The sequence below is a fragment of the Orbicella faveolata genome, unplaced genomic scaffold (genome assembly GCF_042242905.1).
Source record: "Orbicella faveolata isolate gen_17 unplaced genomic scaffold, um_ofav_v1 contig_3, whole genome shotgun sequence".
Taxonomy (NCBI): Eukaryota; Metazoa; Cnidaria; class Anthozoa; order Scleractinia; family Merulinidae; genus Orbicella; species Orbicella faveolata.
The window spans coordinates 15,742,501-15,760,123 of record NW_028301558.1 but is presented as its reverse complement, the minus strand read 5'-3'; the positions used below and the strand labels follow the sequence as shown (position 1 = coordinate 15,760,123).

The following is a 17,623-nucleotide window of genomic DNA, read 5'->3' as shown; positions in this document are numbered from 1 at the left end:
TTTCCACTTTGTAATCAACTTCGTAACATTTCTGGATTTGTAATTGAGCGGCGTTATTTCACACATTAATCGACCATTTCTTTCTTCTTTTTAATTATGTTTTGAAAAATGTAGCCAGTAGGTATAAAGCGCTTTAATATTTCTAATATTCTAAGACATGTTTTCATTTTCGATCTACTTTTTAGGTTTGAACGCGTACAGTTTAACGGGACTTACAAATGGTAAGTGCCATGGTTCGATTGTATTAATTTTATAATGTATACTCAAACATCCCAATTGGGCTAAAATAGGGGATATATCGATCTGATTAGCTAAGGCAAACTTTCTCTAGTCTCTCTTTTCCTTTCTTTTTATGTGTGCTTTTGTGTTATTTTCCTGACCTGGGATTTATTTTCATTTAACGTTTATGTCAACTGACTACCTGGCTGCCTGTGGTTGAATAGTCATCAGAAAAACAAAACTTTTATTTTCATTTCAGGAAGATTAACTATGCAATCATTTAACAAGTTGAATATTGAGAATATTCTCCGGTACAAGTACATGAATTTCTTGAAAACAATAGTCCACGACACAGATTCGGTTTTAGTCAACAGGCCTGGCTGCCACAAGACAAAACCGCTGACCTTGTTTTGAGACGTCTCCACGAAAGGTTATTTCTCCCAAATGCTGTAAAGTAACTAGAACGCGATGTCCCGTAGGTAAGCGTGGTTGCCATAATTTGCAAAACAGGTGTTAACGCGCGCAACAACGTTTTTCCAGCTTGAAACTGACTACGAGACAAGTTGCAGATCAGAAAATCTCGGATGTTGTATTGCGACTTAAAACCAAACTGTTTTGTTTTACAGGATCATAAAGTTAACCAAGCTGCCGAGAAAAATAGTTCAGGGTGGAGAACCAATGCAGGTGAAACTGATTTAATTTAGTACTGCGCATACACTTGTTATCCACGTACATGTAAATGTGATGTGTTGACTTGGTGCAAAAGGAACGCACTATTTTAATGCATAAATCCGCTAAAGAACAACTTAAAGAGGCCGTAATTTTCAGAGTAAGGGGAAATGAAGTCGAAATTAGATTTTGATGTAAAAGATCAGTAATCACACCCCACGCCGGGAATCGAACCCGGGCCGCGGCGGTGAGAGCGCCGAATCCTAACCACTAGACCAGGTGGGATTGCTTGTGTACGATCAGATTAATTTAACATAGGGCTTGTTCAGAACAGATTGTGCGATCCACGGAATAGGACGTGTTCACAGTAAAACATCAAAGAAAGGTTAGAAGAAAAAAGAAACAGTTGCGGGAAACAGTTTTTCATTTTCATCAAGTTAGCTGATTTTTGGTGTTATTTGTTCGTTGGTTTTTTTTTTTTTATGGGCTGTTACGGAAGCATGTCTCTCTTTAATTTTTAGCTGTAATTTGATTTAAATGTTTGCGATCTGTAGGGTTTTTTTCCTGAATTTTCGGTGGCACCCGTCTAACTTCATCAGAGTGTAAAGTGGATGTTCGTTATAACGTAGCTTACATCCATTTTTCACCCTGATGAAGGTGGAAAGATGCCACCGAAAATTCAGTGAACAAAAACCTACAGATCGGATATATTTAATTCAAATAATCAGTGTCCACCGATCGCAACAATCGAAGTATCTTTAGTTGTGCGCAAGTTTAGGTATTTAAACCCTTAAAATTGATTTAAAAGCAGAAATGCAGTGTGTCCATCAAGTATTAACACCAGCCGTAGGACTCTATAAGGAAAGAAAAAAAAAGGACTTTCCCACGCCGGGAATCGAACCCGGGCAGCGGCGGTGAAAGCGCCGAATCCTAACCACTAGACCACGTGGGAATCCTGTCTTGAGTTGGGAGGTATAACAACCGACGATGTTTTCTAGGTTGTTAGGTACGAAAAGTTCGGTCATTTCCATGCTCTCATGGACTCTACCATCAAAGACTCTAATGTTCCTTGCTGTCATCAGAATAATCTCAGAGCATGCGACTGCAGAGTCTGCAGGTTGGTTATTTATTAAAGCCATGTACAGTGCCCATATTACAGAGGGCATAAAATACCGTATTTAACACCAAAGACAAGGGTCATGCTTCAATAGTCATTTCTTTATGACAACTGAACCATTTTCAAACCGGGCTCAGTTCAGTAGCATTTCGTGTTAATTTACTTTCAGACATATTAGCAAAATTCGTCGGCTTTTACTAAAATATTGAAAAAGCTATAAACCGTTTTAAAGTAAAAACTACATCTTGAAGAGAAAAGAGCCTTGGAGTTCTTGTGAAATAAATGACTAAGGTTGTTAACAGTTCATTTCAATTTTATTGGTCCGTAAACTACGTTCGCCAACGCCCATAAAAGGGCAGTATGACCCATCACCTTTTATCTGTTCATGTTTATGATTTAATTTTCGCCATACATTTATTTTGATGCATTTGATAATGTTAGTTTTAATGTTTTCATCCGTTTTCTTTTATTTTCTTTTTTTCAGATTTATTACGATCCTGTATTTCCTTAACGATGTAGAAGAAGGAGGGCAGACAGCCTTTTGGTGGCAGATAACACTACAATCACTGCAGAAGTAAGTAATTAATAACCCCAGTGAATTGTAACAAAGTGAACTGAGCTTGCAAGTTTGCACACCAGTTAGTTACTGATCAATGCAAGACGAGATGACTGACCAGTAGCCAAAACTGTTACCACAACAGTGCACATCCCACGTGGTCTGGTGGTTAGGATTCGGCGCTCTCACCGCCGCAGCCCGGGTTCGATTCCCGGCGTGGGAATTTCCTTTTATCTGCCTTTTGTTTAGATTCAAAGCGCTTGTGGGTATTATTTACACAAGGTAGCTTACAGCAGTTGTTAGTTGTCAAGGTGCTTCCTGAAAGATTTTGGTTGACGGCTTGGCCTAGAGACGCGTATATCCAACGAGTAAATAACAAGACAAAAAGTCAAAACCGCAGCAAACTCTGAAAACTAATAAGCAAAAACAATATACACGCTCATTACATATCCATTTTATATCCTGCACTCCTTAACTGAAGAAAACAACAAGCTTTTTTTGAATGGGAATTTAACATTTATTCAACTGAGAAGAGATCTTAATTAGCTAGTGTCAATTCAGGTCAGAGTTGGCCAAGTAATAGTATTCAAACGTAATAGTGAAATAAGTAGTTAAAATTTGGCCCGATTAACAAATGTAATAAGAATCGACTTAAATGATAATCTTAAGACATCGTGTTGGTCCACTGAATTTGTGAGTCCAATTCTGATCCCCTCGGAGGTGTTCTAACCTGGCCAGTTTGATGTTCACTCAGAGAACATAACAAAATCTTGTTATTCCTTTATTGTATTTTTAGGAAAGTGAAAGAACAGATGAGTCTGTTGGTTCAAAGCGTTAGTGAGTAGTAATTACGCACAGAAGTTCACAGTAGTTGTTTAGTTGTCAAGATATTTACTGAGATTTGTTGGTTGGCGGCTTGGTCTAGAGACACACTGGTCCAATACAAGACAAGTGGTCAAAACCGCAGCTGCAGCACACTATGAAAACTAAACAACAACAATACACACGGTCACTACATATCAGTTTTATGTCCTGATCTATTTAATGGAGGAGAAAAAACCTTCAAATTTCTTTGAATGGAAACTAATCATTTATTTTATTGGGAATAGAGCGTAACTACATGTAGTGTCAGGTCAGTTGAGAGTTGGCCAAGTTATAGTAAAACAAGTAGTTAAAATTTTGGCCCGATTATCAAATGAGATAAAAATCAACTTGAATGATAATCTTAAGACATCGTGTTGGTCCATTAAATTCTGATCCCCTCGGAGGTGTTCTAACCTGGCCAGTTTGATGTTCACTTAGAGAACATAACGAAGTCTTTTTATTTCTTTGTAATATTTTTAGGAAATTGAAAGAACGGATGAGATCAATCTGAGTACGAATTGCCGTTCGGCCGATCTTATTCTGCCACCAAAGAAAGGCACCGCCATCATGTGGTATAACAACTTTATTGACCCCGAGAGCGCTCTGCTTGGGTCCCTGGACTGTCGTACATTGCACGGCGGGTGTGACGTCATCAGGGGAGAGAAATGGATCGCTAACAACTGGCAAATGAAAAGTCACATTTGTTCCTACTATGGATGTAAAAATAAAAATGGATGTAATGACCTTTGTATTGTGTAAGCCAAAATAAGAGATGAATTTGGAAGACGCCGAGGCTACGGTCGACAATAAATAAATAATGGGAAGAACAGAACACAATCAGGAGCCTTCACTCTCTTTGGGTTGACCACATCGGTCACTCCGATCGAGGTGTCTCTCGAACTCTGACCAAGGTATAAAATGTATTCTGCCGGCATTATTTTCTAGTCCAAGTAGAGTATGTGTTCCACAACAAGCGTTGAGTTGTGCTTTAGCTTTTTTCTGTATTAGTATTACTTTTTAGACGGTTGTTAGTGTTATGATCACTGTATGGAAACTGTACGTAAGGGTTGTCCTCCACGCGTCTATACTGAGCCAATATCAACTCGAAGTTGATAAAGGTAAACAGCCTTTCGTGAAGAAATTCTGAAGCTGACTTCTCGAGCTTTAACCTTTCTCGTGAGAGCAATGTCAGCGAACAGTTCAAGACACAAGCGAAACTAAAGACATGCGGAATGAAAAACACTTGCCTATTTACCAGCGCGTATGGGCGCAATGCACATTAAATCGTATTGGCGCTATGATGCGTCTGCGATTCCAAAAACAACTCAGTCCGCCCTATTAGAAGAAACTATATGGCAGCCAATGTTGTGAATAAAGACGATGACTGCAGAAATATGTCGTAAAATAAATTGTTCCTGAAGTGCTGTAACTGTACATAATCTGCTGGACAAGTGAGCAATAGTCGAACTGGGAAACGGGTGTAAGCAATCATCACTTGTTCCCGAGATTTTATTTGCATCGAAGAAGACCAAAACACTTTCCAAAATAAAGTGACAATGAATGCGAAACTGTTTGCTATAACTCTGCGCCTGCGTACCTATGTAAAGGGTGCCACTTGTATGATGTTCGGATGGCTGAATCGACGTTTGGTACGTCTCAGTCTTCTTTGTCTTCTCGTGTGTCGTGTTCTGTGGCTGAATCGACGTCTGGTCTTGCTACTATTGGTGTTTCCAATAAAGCGTCCGCTACTCCTGCCCAAGAGCCGTACCTTGTCTATTCGTCTATACCTGTCTCGACCGTGTTTTCCTCTTGTCAGTACTGTGGCTGCTTCGCCTGTCCAGTCAAGTTCCGTTGTTGTTCTGGTGAGTCCTGTTAGTACTGTTGCTGCTTCGCCAGTCCAGTCCAGTTCCCTTACTGCTCCGCTGAGTCCTGTTAGTATAGTTGCTGCTTCGCCTGTCCAGTCCAGTTCCGTTGCTCCGTTGAGTTCTGTTAATACTGTTGCTGCTTCGCCTGTCCAGTCCAGTTCCGTTACTGCTTCGTTGAGTCCTGCTAGTACTGTTGCTGCTTCGCCTGTCCAGTCCAGTTTCGTTAGTGCTGTTGCTGCTTCGCCTGTTCAGTCCAGTTCCGTCGCTGCTCGGTCTAGTCCTGTTAGTTCTGTTCCTGCCTCGCCCGTTGCTCTTGTCTTGCCCCCAGCGTTTTCCGTCCTGTGTGTTGACCTCGTATCTCTTCGTTTGTTCTCGTGGTTTCCATCGTTTGGATTGCTGTTCCCGTTTAGTTGTTCACTCCTTTTGGCCTCGGTTTTTCGTGTATACCTTTGTTACGTTGAGTTTGGACTGCTTTGTTTGTTTTTGGTCTAGGTTTGTTTTGGTTACATTTTGGTGGCGAACGTATTTTTATATAGGATAAGACTGTTGACAGGTGCCCCTCCCGGGTTCACCTTTCGCCGTTGTACTGAAACAGTGTTCGTTTGTCCTGTTGTCTGACATTTTTACCTGTTTGTTCCTCGTTTGTTTGTTTCAATGTTATTTGTTTGTAGGGGCGGGGTTCAATCCCTCGGTGCCGTTGTGTGACGGATTAGTCTGTATGTCTGGCGGACATTGCACTCTCCATTGCACTTTGGGGGCCCGGCCATTCGCCTTAAACATAAAAAACTCTGGTTTTCCTTTAACACGCATAAATCTTTCGCCTTTTACTAAAGATTTACGTGGAGGAGAACAACTTGAATGAGTCTTTAGACTAATTTTCTCGTAGCCCTGCCTCTTGGCAGGGCTCATATTCTTAACAGATGAAGTGTATATGCGGTTATTGACCAAACTTGTTCGGTCAAGATGGCTGGATATTGGCCAAGTTCCTTAGCGTGGTTTTGGACTGAGACGGACGGTGAAAGAGGCCAATATCCAGTCATCTTGACCGAATAAGCTTGTTCAGTGAAGGATTTATTAAAAGACTTTTGAGGAAATTGTCCTTGCGGGACAGCAGGTAGTCCCGAGCGGGCATGATAGCGCCATCTTGCCCGGTCGGGTAGTCAATTATAGCGCTGGGTTTGGTTCATCTTGCCCGCTCACGGAGCTAGCCATATAATAAACGACGTTTCTCAGACCGCTTCCGTTAGTGACGGTTGACCTATCAGCGCTATCAGCAGGAGCATATTTTAAAAAAAGTCTTATATACAGAACTACGTGTGTATTTGGGTTTACTTACGTTAAAGGCAACATTCCTGTAACCATTGTTCAATCTTGTAACTCCTGTCTATCTAGCCACCACCCTCACCTACCCCGCTGCTGCCTTCCTACCCCTCTCCCTACCCCTCTCCCTACCCCTCCCACTACCCCCACCCGTTATTCATATGGCTAACTTTGGCTCTCAAAAGACATCAATGAAACTTTCAGATCACAAAATTAAATGCTTCAAGTATGCTATTTTCCGTACGTTTTGCCCAAATGTTCTCAAATTTTCAGGATATGCAAAAAAAGAGATGATCTTTTCCCATTTAGTTAGTCAACAATCAGCTAATGTTAGCGAATATAATTATTAATTTTCCCGTTTTCTTTTAAAATTCAGGCTATGAAGTGCACAAGTTTAGTAAGAGGACACCAATAGCCTTTGGCTATAAAAATCGACGACCGAAGGTAAATAAAGATCGTTTATTTACTGATCGAAAACAAGAAACGAAAATGAAAGGAAAATAGTTGAAAATAATTATTACCTTCCCACGCCGGGAATTGAACCCAGGCCGCGGCGGTGAGAGCGCCGAATCCTGACCACTAGACCACGTGGGATGTTATTTCGTGAGAAAGTCAACTTTTAATCTTAGATTGTAAGGCAATTCCAGTATTTTGTAACATCAATTTTCCCAATTTGTTGAGTTGCGTGATTGCTGATCTGTCAGCAAAAAAAAAGAATCTTGATGTTTTCTTAAAGCAAATATATGGGAAGTTGCTTGCTCCTTAATTACGAATTTGCTCCTCACCATCTCTGTTGCAAGCCGCTATTAATGATCTGAGAAAGCTCCCGGTGCAAAATGGTTACTCTCCATGCAAGGTGGTAACACGTTGAACATTAACGATTTGTTGAGGACCATTGAACAAGAATAAAAGTGAGCCAAATAACCCTGTTCAAGTTACAGTTCCCCAAAAAGATGTCTTAAACCTGTTACCCTACTTATGTCCTCACAGTAACCAAATCAAGCGTGCGTTTCTTTGGGGTGATCCGGATCCCGATCAGTGATCCAAGATCACTCGGATCATGGTGCATCCATGGAACCGACAAATCCACTCTGGTCACGGATTCATCGGTTCCTTTGATGCACCATGATCTGAGTGATCTTGGATCACTGATTCTGATCCAGAACATCCCAAAGGAACGCACCCCAAATCTCCTCTTTTGTCAACCTCAAGATCATATTCCAGAACACATGCCGCATCAAATCTCACTTTCCATACAAAATTTACTTGAACCGCTCTCAGAAATCGAAAGTCGATCATCTATAAAGCTGGTTGCTGGGACTGCAATTAATGAATTTTATGCAGGCAAAATTAAACGAAGACTCCTTGACAGAAAAACGGAGAATTCCAAGGCCCCTGCAAAAATTGCCATTCATCAGCCTTTGCTGATCATGTGAGAACCACTTGTCACAACATAAAATGGGATCACTTTGACATTCTAGCGCCCGACAAAACTGACTTTCGATGATTGCAGAATTAAGGAGAGTCTGTTCATTCAAGAGCTTAAGACTTTACTAAGATAATGTCAATTTCAGTAGTGAAAAGTTGTTGCTTTACTAGCTGTTACTCTTCTTGCGACTCATGTTGAATAGGCGCATGCGTATTTGTATACTTCAATACATTTATATCCCACACGCTGTGTAGCATGTTGTACAACAAAACACCTAGTATTCACAACCCACAGTTACTCTGGTTTTCCTTCAACACGTACAAATCTTTCGCCTTTTACTAAAGATTTCCGTGGAGGAGAACAACTCGAATGAGTCTATTGACCAATTTTTCAAAGCTCTGCCCTTGGCGGGGCTCGTAATTTAAAAGATGAACGTTACCACGTTTCTACCGCTTCAGTCAGTAATGGTTGACCTCGTAGTATCAGTATGAGCATATTTTAGGCAGTCTAACACAGGAATATTGAGTTTCTCGCGTAGAAGCCATCTTTATGATACGTGGACACGTTAAGTCTTTAAACTCGCAGAAAGGGTTTTCGGCTGATATTTTTTTCTAATTCGGCTTCCGTTTTTTCGCAAAATGGACTCGATTCAACGTATTTTAATTAATCATTGTATCTTACAGAAACGTTTTGAACTCGTACAAAAGGAGGCGTCAAAACTGCTCCTCAATATTCGTGCCATTCCTATTTTATGCGCCAAATATCTTTGCGTACTCCTCACTACATGTGTATTTGGGTTTACGCAATACAACATTCTTCTAACCATTTCTGGTAACTCATATCTACCTGGCCACTCCCGTCCCCTAACACGCTGCTGCTTTCCTACCCCTCTCCCCACCCCTACCCCCTTATTCACATGGTTAAATTTGGCTCTCAAGGACATCATTAAAAGTTCAAGTCACTAAAATGACACTTGAAGCACAATATATTCCGTAGGTTTTCGCAAATTCTCAGGATTTGCAAAGAGTTGCCATGCCGGACGCCGAAGACCCATTTTTGGCGCCAAATTAGAAGCTTGGAGACACAAAATGTTTGATATTTTTCACTTTTTACAATCTGATATGGTATTTGGAATTTTAAATCTCTTTTTCTGAATATTTAAAGCCGTCTCCAGTGAGAAAAGTTGCCTGATTTCGATGCCATTCCTGTTAACCGACTTACATCGACGTCAGGACAGTGAAGTTTTTCGCACCTGTTGAATTCTGATTGGTCAATTCAAATTTCAGGCGAGCCAGTTGTATGCAGCGTCTGGCTATAAGAACACAATTATTAAGTACGAGAAACCCCCTAGCCTTGGCTATAAAAACTGACCAAAGGTAGATAAGGGTTGTTTATTTATCTTTAAAAATCTATTTCCGGAGTCAAATCGAAAACGAAAAGAAAAAAAATGTTCACATTCCCACGCCGGGAATCGAACCCGGGCTGCGGCGGTGAGAGCGCCGAATCCTAACCACTAGACCACGTGGGATGTTCACTAGGTTACAGAATCAGTTACAGAAATAACATTGCGAGGATATTCCACTATTTTTTAGCATCAAATTTGCCAATTATTCTTATGAATTGCATGATTGTTGATTTTGCCAAGAATTTGTTTCTTTTAGAAAAAAACGTCATCACGTTTTCTTAAAGTAAAAGCGTATATCTATACTTGCCTATATGTTTATTTTGTTTTGTTTGTTTGTTTGTTTGTTTGGCATTTTTTTCATTACTTCAGCTTAAAAATGCTAGAGAAGACTTACAGGAGGAAAAACACAAAATTCCATGGCCGGGTTTCAACCCCGGGTTGTCGTAGCAGATAAATGTTTATTCTCTATTTTCCAATTGGCCATAATTCACTCTGTTTGCCCCCAAATTTTGCATAAACTATTGCTGTGAAATTCTCTTGGGAAGTCTCCATATTTCCAAGGGTATTTCACAACAATAGTTTATGCAAAATTTTGGGGGCAAACAGTGTGAATTATGGGCAATGGAAAATAGAGAATAGGTCAATACCCTTAGCCATACCGAGTTGGTTCTCAGACATGACCCTCACGTAATGAGAGCGTTAATCTGTAACCACAGAACTCTCAGAAAGGCTACACGTTGTGTTGCTCATGTCTTCAATTATTACGCAAAGCGACAAACAAAGAAGAAAAAAGAATTAATAACACTAGCTAATTATTAATCAAATCCGACATCATAAGAACTTTTGATGTGACTTGAATGCTTTGTTGGTGCTGTGAGCCAGTTGTTGGCGATCCACTTTTCTCCTTTAATGACGTCACATCCACAGTGAATGGAATATCGGTCAAAATCTCCAAGAAGACCGCTGTCTTTCGACTTTGTAATCAACTTCGTAACTTTTCTGGATTTGTAATTAAGCGTTATTTTACACATTAATCGATCATTTCTTTGTTCTTTTCAATTTTGTTTTGAAAAATGTAGCCAGTAAGTATAAAGTGCTTTAATATTTCTAATATTCTATGACATGTTTTCATTTTCGATATACTTTTTAGGTTTGAACTCCTACAGTTTAACGGAACTTACAAATGGTAAGTACACATGGTTCGATTGTATATATTAATTTTATAATGTATTCTCAAACGTCCCAATTGGGCTACAGAAAATTGGGGATATATCGATCTGATTAGCTAAGGCAAACTTTCTCGATCTAGTCTCTCTTTTCCTTTCTTTTTATGTGTGCTTTTGCGCTATTTTCCTGACCTGGGATTTTTTTTTTTTTCATTTAACGTTGAAGATTAACTATGCAGTCATTTAACAAGTTGAATATTAAGAAGATTCTCCGGTACATGGATTTCTTGAAAAACAATAGTCCACGACACAGATTCCGTTGTAGTCAACAGGCCAAAACCACAGGACAAAACCGCTGACCGTGTTTTGAGACTTCTCCACGAAAGGCTATTTCTCCCAAATACTGTAAAGTAACTAGAACGCGATGTCCCGTAGGTAAGCGTGGTTGCCATAATTCGCAAAACAGGTGTTAACGCGCGCAACAACGTTTATCCCGCTTGTAACTGACTGCGAGACAAGTTGCAGATCAGAAAATGCCGAATGTTATATTAACCAAACTGTTTTGTTTTACAGGATCGTAAAGTTAATCAAGCTTCCGAGAAAAATAATTTTAGGGTGGAGAACCAGTTCGAGTGAAACTGACTTAATTTAGTCATGCGCATACACTTGTTAACCACATACATTTAAATGTGATGTGTTCACGTGGTGCAAAAGGAACGCACTGTTTTAATGCATAAATCCGCGAAAGAACAACTTAAAGAGGCCATAATTTTCAGAGTAAAAGAAAATGAAGTCGATATTAGATTTTGATGTAAAGACAAGTAATTACTTCCCACGCCGGGAATCGAACCCTAACCACTAGACCACGTGGGATTGCTTGTTTACAACGAGAATAATTTAAGATCTGGCTTGTTCAGAACAGATTGTGCGATCCACGGGATAGGACGTGTTCACGGTAAAACATTAAAGGAAGGTTAGAAGATAAAAGAAACAGTTGCGGGAAACAGTTTTTCATTTTCATCAAGTTAGCTGATTTTTGGTTTCATTTGTTCGTTGGTTTTTTTTAAGGGTTGTTACGGAAGCATGTCTCTCTTTAGTTTTTAGCTGTAATTTGATTTAAGGCCTAAAAACACTTAAAAACACACCATGTTTCAAACATTTTTTCGTGGCTAAGAGTTAACTCCAAACCATGGCAAAGTATACATTTTTAAAAAGCTCAAAGAGCAAAGATTATGAAAAAAATATTTGTGTGCGGCAATAACTGTATTGTAACCTGGCACCGGCTGATTAACACGAGTCTGCCACCTGCTGGGGAATGCCAGGGCTTACTTGAGAAAAAATAACTCCTACAAGAATTGATCACTGAAAGGAATAATTTTTACATTTTTCAAAATGTGACAAACAGCTTGCTGGGATAAGCATAGAGATTTTTGAAACGTTAAAAGCACGTGAAATAATGATGACCAATTAAATCTGATACAGAAAATCTAGCATACGTTTCAATACATAACTTTGACAGAATGCACTGGATGGAAAAGTTCTATGCTTATCCCACAGAATCCCACAGAACGTACTAAAAACAACAAACCCTGAAAATTTTAGCTCAATTGAATAAATCCTTCTCAAGACATCTTTTCTAGAAGGCGAAAATAACTCGTTTTGAGAAAACAAGCTTTAAACTTACAGTAACAGTACTTGTCAAAATAAAACTTCAATACCTTACGATTCGAGTTCCGTAAAAAACAAAACTTCGAATTTCTTTCAGAATTTTAGGTTAAGTCCCGCCTTAAATGTTTCCGATCTGTAGGTTTTTTTTTTTTTTTTTCAGTTTTTTTCACTGAATTTTCGGTGGTACCTGTCCAAAGTGGATGTTCGTTACAACGTAGCTGGCATCCATTTTTCACCCTGATGAATGTGGAAAGATGCCACCGAAAATTCAGTGAACAAAAACCTACAGATCGGATATATTTAGAGCCAAATAATCAGTGTCCACCGATCGCAACAATCGAAGTATCTTTAGTTGTACGTAAGTTTAGGTATTTAAACCCTTAAAATTGATTTAAAAGCAGAAATGCTGTAAGTCCATCTAGTATTAACACCAGCCGGAGGACTCTACAAGAAAAGAAAAAAAGAGACTTTCCCACGCCGGGAATCGAACCCGGGCAGCGGCGGTGAAAGCGCCGAATCCTAACCACTAGACCACGTGGGAATCCTGTCTTAACCAGGTTTCCGCCTTAAAGTCAATCAACATTGATCAGCTACGAAAATATCAAATGTATGATTGACAGGTCCAGTTACTGAAAAAAAAAAATTGACACATTTCTTAGGCACAGAACGGCTTTGATACCTTGATAAGGCGCAAACATTATGAAAAAACATTGCACCTTAAAAGACTATTGACACTTATAATAAGCACTAAGCTTAATTACTAGCGCCAAGGGAATCAGTGAGTTTTGTTGCCCCTAGATCTCAATGTTTCCCTCAACGAACATTAAGGTCAAGGGAAACAAAACTCATTGTTTGCCGTTGGGCCAGCCAATAAGTGTTTTGTCATACCTCCCTACTCAAATATCGGAACAACTGCGAAACAATTCTAATCTTTGCTTGAAACCGGGAGGCACAAGAAATTTGCTGCGGTTTCAAGGTGCACGACCTGATCACGTGCGAGTCGAAAATTCAAGTCATTGTTTCCCTAGGGAGTTAGTGAGTTTTGACCCACGACACGAAATGAGACGTATTCCTCCAATCGGAAAACGTATTTGAGTTGGGAGGTGTAACAAAGGACGATGTTTTCTTGATTGTTAGGTATAAAAAGTTCGGTCTTTCCATGCACACATGGACCCTAATGTTCCTTGTTGCCATCAGAATTATCTCAGAGGAGCCAACTGCAGAATCTGCAGGTTGGTTATTTATTAAAGCCATGTGCAGTCCCCGTATTACAAAAGGCATAAAATAGTGTAGTTAACACCAAAGACAAGGGACATGCTTTAATAGTCATTTCCGTTATGACTACTGAACCATTTTCAAACCGGTCTCAGTTCAGTAGCATTTCGTGTTAATTTACTTTCAGACACAGTAGCAAAATTCATCAGCTTTTACTAAAATAATGAAAAGGCTATAAACAGTTTTAAAGTCAAAAACTACGTCTTCAAGAGAAAAGAGATTAGGAGGTCTTGTGAAATACATGACTGAGATTGTTAAAAGTTCATTTCAATTTTATTGGTCCGTAAACTGCGTTCGCCAACGCCCATAAAAGGGTAGTATGACCCATCACCTTTTATCTGTTCATGTTTGTGCTTTAATTTTCGCCATACATTTATTTTGATGCATTTAATAATGTCAGTTTCAATGTTTTCATCTGTTTTCTTTTTCTTTCTTTTTTCAGATTTATTACGATCCTGTATTTCCTTAATGATGTAGAAGACGGAGGGCAGACAGCCTCTTTGATGGTAGATAACACTACAATCACTCCAGAAGTAAGTAATTAACCTCAGTGGATTGTGATGAAGTGAGCTGAGCTTGCAAGTTTGCACACCAGTCAATTTTATGATCGATGTAAGGCCAGGTGACTGAGCAGTAACCAAAACCACAGCAGTGCACATCCCACGTGGTCTAGTGGTTAGGATTCGGCGCTCTCACCGCCGCGGCCCGGGTTCGATTCCCGGCGTGGGAATTGGCTTTTTTTCTGCGTTTCTTTGTTTTAATTCAAAGCGCTAGTGAGTATTAATTACGCAAAGTAGTTCACAGCAGTTGTTTAGTTGTCAAGGTGCTTACTGAGAAATTTTGGTTGACGGATTGGCCTAGAGACGCATATATCCAACGAGTAAATAACGAGACAAAAAGTCAAAACCGCAGCAAACTATGAAAACTAAACAAAAACAATACACATGGTCATTATATATCCATTTTATATCTTGCACTCCTTAATTGAAGAAAAAACAAGCTTTCTTTGAATGGGAACCGAACGTTTATTTGAATTAGAAGAGAGCTTAACTAGTGTAAATTCAGGTCAGAGTTGGCCAAGTAATAGTATTCAAAGGTAATAGAGAAATAAGTAGTTAAACTTTGGCCCGATTATCAAATGTAATAAGAATCGACTTAAATGACAATCTTAAGACATCGTGTTGGTCCACTGAACTTGTGAGTCCAATTCTGATCCCCTCGGAGGTGTTCTAACCTGGCCAGTTTGATGTTCACTCAGAGAACATGACAAAATCTTGTTATTCCTTTATTGTATTTTTAGGAAATTGAAAGAACGGATGCGATCAATCTGAGCATGAATTGCCTTTCCGCCGATCTTATTCTGTCTCCAAAGGAAGGCACCGCCCGTCATATGGTATAACGACTTTATTGACCCCGAGAGCGGTCTTCTAGGGTCCGTGGACCGTCCAACATTGCACGGCGGGTGTGACGTCATTAGAGGAGAGAAATGGATCGCTAACAATTGGCTGACGGCGCCTACCAAGCATTCAAGATACATATAGAGCATGTTTGACACGGGAATCGATTGAAATCTCAATCCATTTGATTTGCCGGTTATTGTTCTCGTGATAACAAAACAATTGATGCTGCGTGTAAAGATACTGTGGATGGTTGCTAGCCTGGGAGTCCAGACTGATTTTGGGATGTTATCTCGCGCCGCCGAGACAATGCAACAGCCGAATGACCAACGCTTTAACACATTCAGGACATTATCTGAAGGATCACACTGACCAAAGCTATAGATACGGACAATCAAGCGAAGGCTGCAGTACTGACTCAAATATTCATCCGTTTTGTGAACCTTGTCATGTTTTTTGTAATAAAGTCTCATTAAAGACACATGAAGGACTCAATTTTAAATTTTCTGCTCGAATTAAGGTTTATTATGGCGTAACATGAGGTTAAAAAAGCCGAGAAGATAAAGGAATTTTAAATAGAAGACCCTGGTGAGTCCTCTGGGCCGGGATCCTTCGTCTCTGTTCTATAAGTCTATCAATGTAATTAAGAGCAAGGGTACAGGAAGTGGAAAGTCACATTTTTAGGTGCATTTGTTCCTACTATGGATGTAAAAAGAAAAAAATGGACGTAATGACCTTTGCATTGTGTAAGCCAAAATAAGAGATGAATTTGGAAGACGCTGAGGCTACGGTCGACAACAAATAATGGGAAGAACAGAACACAATCAGGTGCCTTCACTCCCTTTGGGCTGACCACACCGGTCACACCGATCGAGGTGTCTCTCGAAGTCTGACCAAAGGTATAAAAATGTATTCTGCCGGCGTTATTTTCTAGTCCAAGTAGAGTATGTGTTCCACTACATGCGTTAAGTTGTGCTATAGCTTTGTTCTGTATTAGCAGTTATTAGTGTTATGATCACTGTATGAAAACTGTACGTAAGGGTTGTCCTCCACGCGTCTATACTGGGCCTTTATTAACTTGAAGTTAATAAAGGTAAACAGTCTTTCGTAAAGAGTTTGTGAAGCTGACTTCTCGAGCTTTAAGCCCTTCGTTGTGAGAGCAATGTCAGTGAACAGTTCAAGACACAAGCGAAATTAAAAACAAATGAAATGATGAACACTTGCCGATTAACCAGCGCGTATGGGCGCAATGCACAATAAATCGTATTGACCCTATGATGCGTCTGCCAGTCCAATAACAAGTCAGTCTGCCCTATCAGAAGAAACTATATGGCAGCCCGTGTTGTGAATAAAAACGATAACCTCAGAAATGTGTCGTAAAATAAATTGTTCCTGAAGTGCTGTAACTGTATATAATTTACTGGACAAGTAAGCGATAGTCGAACGGGTCTCAAGGATCATCACCTGTTTCCGAGATTTCATGTACATCGAGGAAAACCAAAACACTTCCCAAAATAAAATGAAAATAAATGCGGAAGTGCACAATAATTAATGACTAGCAGTTTCTGCAAAACGTGTAAGCGTAACTGTTTCAGAAGAATAATTGTCCCACACGCTTTGTGGCACTTGTACAACTAATCAGACCCATTATTAGCCGTTGTGCTAACTGTAACTAGTTGACATTGTTCTTTTCTTTTAGTTATTGTATTTTTTGTTTTGAATTTTTTATTCATTGTTTTTAGTGGCGAGGCGGGGTTCGACTCCCCGGCGAAGTTGGCGGGCCGGCCTCGTTTAGAGGGTGCCCCCACACTTGGGCGGTTTTAGGTCTTTTCATTTATTGTTTTTAGGGATGAGACATTGCACTACGCCTTCATGCCGCCCACTTACAAAAAAAGAAATCTTTCGCCTTTTACTAAAGATTTCCGTGGAGGAGAACAACTCGAATGAGTCTATAGACTAACTTTTCGTCGCCCTGCCTGTTGACTTGGCTCATAACTTAACAGATGACGTGTATATGGCGGGTAATGACCAGGTTTGTTGGGTCAAGATGGCTGGATATTGGCCAAGTTCCTTATTTAGCGTGTTTTTGGACTGAGACGGACGGAGAACGAGACCAATGTCCAACCATCTTGGCCGAATAAGCTTGTTCAATAAAGGATTTATAAGGCTTTCGAGGAAAGTGTCCTTGCGGGACAGCGAGTAGTCCCGAGCGAGCAAGATGGCGCTATCATGCCCGCTCGGGTAGCCAATTATAGCGCTGGGTTTGTTTCATCTTGCCCGCTCACGGAGCTAGCCATATAATAAACGACGTTTCTCAGACCGCTTCCGTTAGTGAGGATTGACCTATCAAGACTATCAACATGAGCATATTTTAAGGCAGTCATACACAGAAATATTGAGTTTCCACGTAGAAACTATTTTTCTGACACATGGAAATTTTTCAGACTCACGGAAAGCGTTTTCAATTGATTTTTTTTTTTTTTTTTTTTTTTTACCAACTTGGCTTCATTTACAATGTTACAACAAAAATGCGCAGTGGTAGCCATCACCCCTGGAAACGGTTTTTTTTACAATATATAATATCAAAAAAATTGCTCAACGTATTTCAGTTCAGAAACGTTTTGAATAAATGAATGAACGAACGAACGAACGAATGAATGAATGAATGAACGA

The 17,623-nt window shown here is 39.8% G+C and overlaps 10 non-coding genes and 3 pseudogenes across 11 annotated transcripts; 8 read left to right on the top strand and 5 right to left on the bottom strand.

The window, feature by feature from the left end:
• Window positions 1-417: 417 nt before the first annotated feature.
• Window positions 418-4,372, top strand: LOC149106570 (transmembrane prolyl 4-hydroxylase-like; annotated as a pseudogene). Its single transcript, XR_016209598.1, has 5 exons — window positions 418-649; window positions 846-903; window positions 1,887-2,005; window positions 2,490-2,579; window positions 3,906-4,372. The product of XR_016209598.1 is annotated as a transmembrane prolyl 4-hydroxylase-like (transcript).
• Trnae-cuc (transfer RNA glutamic acid (anticodon CUC)) lies at window positions 1,102-1,173 on the bottom strand. The gene has a single exon. It is a non-coding gene; the product is annotated as a tRNA-Glu (tRNA).
• Trnae-uuc (transfer RNA glutamic acid (anticodon UUC)) lies at window positions 1,769-1,840 on the bottom strand. The gene has a single exon. It is a non-coding gene; the product is annotated as a tRNA-Glu (tRNA).
• Window positions 2,713-2,784, top strand: Trnae-cuc (transfer RNA glutamic acid (anticodon CUC)). The gene has a single exon. It is a non-coding gene; the product is annotated as a tRNA-Glu (tRNA).
• Window positions 4,373-5,017: 645 nt separating the features above from the next.
• LOC149106568 (uncharacterized) lies at window positions 5,018-6,223 on the top strand (annotated as a pseudogene).
• On the top strand, window positions 6,074-6,196 carry LOC149106569 (U5 spliceosomal RNA). Its single transcript, XR_016210060.1, has one exon. It is a non-coding gene; the product is annotated as a U5 spliceosomal RNA (small nuclear RNA).
• Window positions 6,224-7,132: 909 nt separating the features above from the next.
• Trnae-uuc (transfer RNA glutamic acid (anticodon UUC)) lies at window positions 7,133-7,204 on the bottom strand. The gene has a single exon. It is a non-coding gene; the product is annotated as a tRNA-Glu (tRNA).
• Window positions 7,205-8,333: 1,129 nt separating this feature from the next.
• On the top strand, window positions 8,334-8,454 carry LOC149106567 (U5 spliceosomal RNA). The gene has a single exon (XR_016210069.1). It is a non-coding gene; the product is annotated as a U5 spliceosomal RNA (small nuclear RNA).
• A 1,041-nt stretch (window positions 8,455-9,495) lies between these two features.
• Trnae-cuc (transfer RNA glutamic acid (anticodon CUC)) lies at window positions 9,496-9,567 on the bottom strand. Its single transcript has one exon. It is a non-coding gene; the product is annotated as a tRNA-Glu (tRNA).
• LOC149106566 (transmembrane prolyl 4-hydroxylase-like) lies at window positions 9,499-15,421 on the top strand (annotated as a pseudogene).
• Window positions 12,748-12,819, bottom strand: Trnae-uuc (transfer RNA glutamic acid (anticodon UUC)). The gene has a single exon. It is a non-coding gene; the product is annotated as a tRNA-Glu (tRNA).
• Trnae-cuc (transfer RNA glutamic acid (anticodon CUC)) lies at window positions 14,212-14,283 on the top strand. Its single transcript has one exon. It is a non-coding gene; the product is annotated as a tRNA-Glu (tRNA).
• A 1,398-nt stretch (window positions 15,422-16,819) lies between the features above and the next one.
• On the top strand, window positions 16,820-16,940 carry LOC149106565 (U5 spliceosomal RNA). The gene has a single exon (XR_016210063.1). It is a non-coding gene; the product is annotated as a U5 spliceosomal RNA (small nuclear RNA).
• Window positions 16,941-17,623: the final 683 nt, after the last annotated feature.